This window comes from Triticum urartu, chromosome 6A, assembly GCF_056163025.1.
Source record: "Triticum urartu cultivar PI428250 chromosome 6A, HENAU_Tu73, whole genome shotgun sequence".
In the NCBI taxonomy this organism is placed as follows: domain Eukaryota; kingdom Viridiplantae; phylum Streptophyta; class Magnoliopsida; order Poales; family Poaceae; genus Triticum; species Triticum urartu.
Genome location: NC_141878.1, coordinates 524,300,224 through 524,304,703, shown reverse-complemented (window position 1 = coordinate 524,304,703; position 4,480 = coordinate 524,300,224).

Here is a 4,480-nt window from a genome sequence, read left to right as displayed (position 1 = left end):
TGGCCGGAAAGGTCAAAACCGAACAGCTATTTCAGCTTGGTGCAGCAGTTCCTTGACGTGGTGCCGCGCATTAATGCGATGAAGAGGTCAGTGTGCATAGAGGGCGCACGGATGGCCTTTGCCCGTGTTAAAGCATACTGGGCGGAGATGGATGCTACCAATGTTGCAACGCGGGATTCGGCCATAGGTCGAAGGGCTGCTGAGCACTACTTTGAAGAAGTTCTTGAGGGTGCCCATTTGATAGAGACCCAGTGCTCAAAAAATATTATGTTTGAGTGATATGTAATCTCATTGTAAGCGAAATGCTTTTATAAATTTTTATAAGGCTATTTTTATACTTTTGCCTGAAAGTAATATGATGCCTCCTGGGCGGCCGTTTATGTATACATGTGTATAACCTGAAAGATTGCAGTCGTCGGCTTCAACCCCCATGCATATAATGTGGAGGTGCTCACAAAAACACGCGTTCACAGTTAACCCAACATCTTGGTCCTATTAAGGCGGTGATAGCGGAGCGAGCGAGGCAACCAGACTATAATGCTTTAGCACTTTCACTTAGCCATAGGAGTTTGACAGTGGGGCTACTAGATTGCCCCTGGTGCCTCCGCACTCTCCCGATTCCGGGGTGCGTACATGCCTGGCCGGAAAACGGCCCTTCGTTAAGGTGGAGGAATTCTAACATTCCCACAGGTCATCGAGTGGTTGACCAGTCTCACGCTATATCATGACAGTCAGTTTTCGGCTTTCTCTACTGAGGTGCTCGTCCGGATGAACCAGGGCACAATCGCAGTAGTTCTCCTGGTGCTACCTTAGCCGGTAAAGCGGAACGTAAGGCGCCAAAACACAGGAGCCGGGAAAACCCAACATTTGACCAAATACAATGATTCGAAGCTGATGCATATAGCGCCAAACTCGCGACGCCGAACACTCCCTAAGGTATTCGGTCTTTGTGGTATAAACCGGGCCTAAATAATGGCCTTTGTAAGAAGCCCCTTGTGTCCAGGTACGTGTATTGTTCTGGCGTGGCCACATGCCAAGACGTCAGCATCATTCTCAACGGTGGATATGTATCAACAAGAGACATTAAAAAAGGTTTACGCAGGGTCTTGATCTAAAAAGAATCCTTGGAACGGGTCCCTGCTGCACGTCTGCGCCTGTGTCTCCGTTGTGCCGTATCCTGGATGGGTGTAGCACGATGATCGTCTGTAAAAGAGAGGAAGTTAAGTGAAAAAGTTGTCATGCAAAAAGATAGTTTTTAAAGAAACCATGTATAATTCAAGATGATAAGAAATTGCCACTTGTTTGCGCGCGTTGAGCCCCTTGTATTGACAAATAGGGGTGTGACCACTTATTCGGTATAAATAGCGGCGCCGGACTTGATTAGTTGTGTCTGAGGTCTTGACGACCTATTTGGATGCTTTCACTGGTCCGGGCGCCTTTAGTGTGCGGCTGCCAAGGCAGCCACACTCTCTTCGGCGCGCAGAGATCGCTTGATATTTCCGTTCACTGAAATGATGCCATGTGGACCGGGCATCTTGAGTGTGAGGGAGGCGTAGTGTGGTATTGCATTAAAGCGAGTGAAAGCTTCACGTCCGAGCAGTGCTTGATAGCCACTTTGAAACAGAGCGATGTGGAAGGTTAAATGCTCGCGACAGAAGTTATCAGGGGAGCCGAATATAACCTGTAGTAGGAGGGAGCCCGTACAACGAGCCCCTGGGCCTGGCGTTACTCCTTTAAAGGTAGTATTGCTATGGCGAATTTGTGTTGGGTCTAACCCCATCCCACGTATTGTATCCTGATATATTAGGTTTAGGCTGCTGCCGCCGTCCATCAAGACTCGTGTGAAGTGATATCCGCCAATTACTGGGTCTAATACCAGGGCAGCCCATCCTATGTGTCGGATACTTGCTGAGTAATCGCGATGGTCGAAAGTGATCGGTTGAGACGACCAGTGGCAGGACTTCGCGGTGACAGGCACTTGGGTATATTTTCCTGGGAGTGTCGTGTTGTTTTTTCCCTTGATCACGTGTAACACGTTTACTGTTTTGACTTCTGGTGGAAATTTCTTTTGTTCCGCCGTGTCTTGCTTGGGAGGCTTGTCCTCGTCTTCACTTGGTGTATCCTCCCCCTTGTGTACGGCGTTGAGCTTGCCGGACTTCTTGAAGACCCAACATTCTCTGTGGGTATGATTAGCAGGTTTACCAGGGGTACTATGGATCTGACATACTTGGTCCAGAATTTTGTTGAGGCTGGACAGTTCATCCTTGGTGCCTTTAGGGGGCGGCTTTTGACCTGGCCGAGAGCTTTTGAATCCGGCATTTACTGTCGTGCCCTTCGTGCAGTCTTCTTTATTCCGGCGTTTGTTATTGCTGTTGCGCCGTGATTTCCCGTTTCCATCTCTAACTTCAGATGTACTGGGGTCGCTAGTGCTGCATCTGGCTAGCCAGCTGTCCTCACCCGCGCAAAAGCGGGTCATGAGGTTTGTTAATGCGGCCATCGTTCTCGGCATATTTTGGCCGAGGTGTCTGGTGAGCCATTCATCACGGACGCTATGCTTGAAAGCTGACAAGGCTTCGGTGTCCGGACAGTCAACAATCTGGTTCTTTTTAGTAAGAAACCTGTTCCAAAGCTTTCGGGCTGACTCTCCGGGCTGTTGAGTTATATGACTCAAATTGTCCGCATCCGGAGGTCAGACATAAGTCCCTTGAAAATTTGCCCGAAAGGCATCTTCGAGCTCTTCCCAACTTCCAATGGAGCTTTCGGGGAGGCCTTTGAGCTGGTGACGAGCTGGCCCTTTGAGCTTTAGGGGTAAGTACTTGATGGCGTGGAGATCATCTCCTCGAGCCATATGGATATGAAGGATGTAGTCCTCAATCCATACCCCAGGGTCTGTTTTCCCGTCGCATGCCTCTATGTTTACAGGCTTGAATCCCTCTGGAAATTCATGGTCCAGCACCTCATCGATGAAACATAGGGGGTGTGCGGCACCCCAGTAGCTGGGTGTACCGCGTTGTTCGGATGTTTGTTGTGTTGCATTGTATGCTGGGGCGCGCTTGCGTGGTCCATAGATGGATCTTGTTGCACCGTCCTTTGGGTGCGAGCCCTCGCATGGGTTGCGTGTTGTATTGTGAGCGACGTTGTATGCGGCTCTGTGTTGGTAGAGGGGTCGTCTATCCGACCAGGTGGCTATTTTGATATTTGGTTGTGGGGGGCTGAGGCCTCCTCATCGAATTCGAGTAGCAGCTTCCGCTTTGGGTAGCTCTTAGAGGGGCGATTGTCGCCGTACCTTGCTGTTGTGTTGAGTATTTTACTCCATCTGATTTGGAGTGTGTCTTGTGCGGCTTTGAGCCTTTGCTTCTGCTTTTTAAGACTCCTCGCGGTGGCAACAAGCCTTTTACGGGCATTCTGCTGCTCCGGGTGCCTGTCTGGCGTTATGTCGTTCGGACCATTATCCTTGATAGAATTTTTTTGTTCGGTTTGATTGTCCGGATTGCCGTTGTCCGGCAGCGGTTCGCCCTGCTACAGCGCCGGGTCTGTGTGATCGCTATTTCTGTTGAGGCGGGATTTGGGGCGGCGCTTGCGTCGCCGCTTTGACTGCTTTTTGAGGGAACAAGCCTTCAGTGCGTCCTTCCGCTCCTCGTCGCCATCTTTTGGTGCGTCCACCATGTATACGTCATATGACGAGGTGGCGTTCCAGGGCCCAATAGGTGCTGGTTCTTCATCGTCTCCTTCATCGGTGTCCATACCGTCGATGTCTTCGGAGTCGAAGTCGAGCATGTCGGTTAAATCGTCGACAGTGGCTACAAAGTGGGTGGTGGGTGGGCTTTAAATTTCTTCATTGTCCGTATCCCAACCTTGCTGACCACAGTCCGGCCAGGGCTCTCCTGATAAAGAGAGATACTTTAGTGATTTCATAATATCGCCGAAGGGCGAGTGCTGAAAGATGTCCGCGGCAGTAAACTCCATGATCGGCGCCCAATGGGATTCGATTGGCAGGGGCGCGAATGGTTTGGAGTCTGGAGAGGAGTCCGGCTCCTTGGAGTCACGAGTCTCGCAGAGTGCGGGGCTGGTGTTCGGCTCGATCGCCGTTGGGATCGCAGCCCCCGAGGCAGCGTCCAACCACCCATCCTCGATCGGCGCAATTGGCTCCGAATTAAGGGTCGAAGCCGATGCGGGTGCGGCCTCCAGGGCACTGTTCAGAGGCAGAGCTAGATCATGCTCGTCGCGACAGTGCGCCGCGCTCGGTGGTGGCTCGAATCCGTTGAAGATCAAGTCCCCATGGATGTCAGCCATGTAGTTTAAACTTCCAAATCTGACCTAACGACCAGGGGCATAGCTTTCGATCTTCTCCAGATGGCCAGGTGAATTGGCCCGCAGTGTGAAACCGCCTAAGACGAAGATCTGTCCGGGGAGGAAGGTCTCACCCTGGACTGCATCGCTATTGATGATCGTAGGAGCCATCAAGCCTGACGGTGACGAC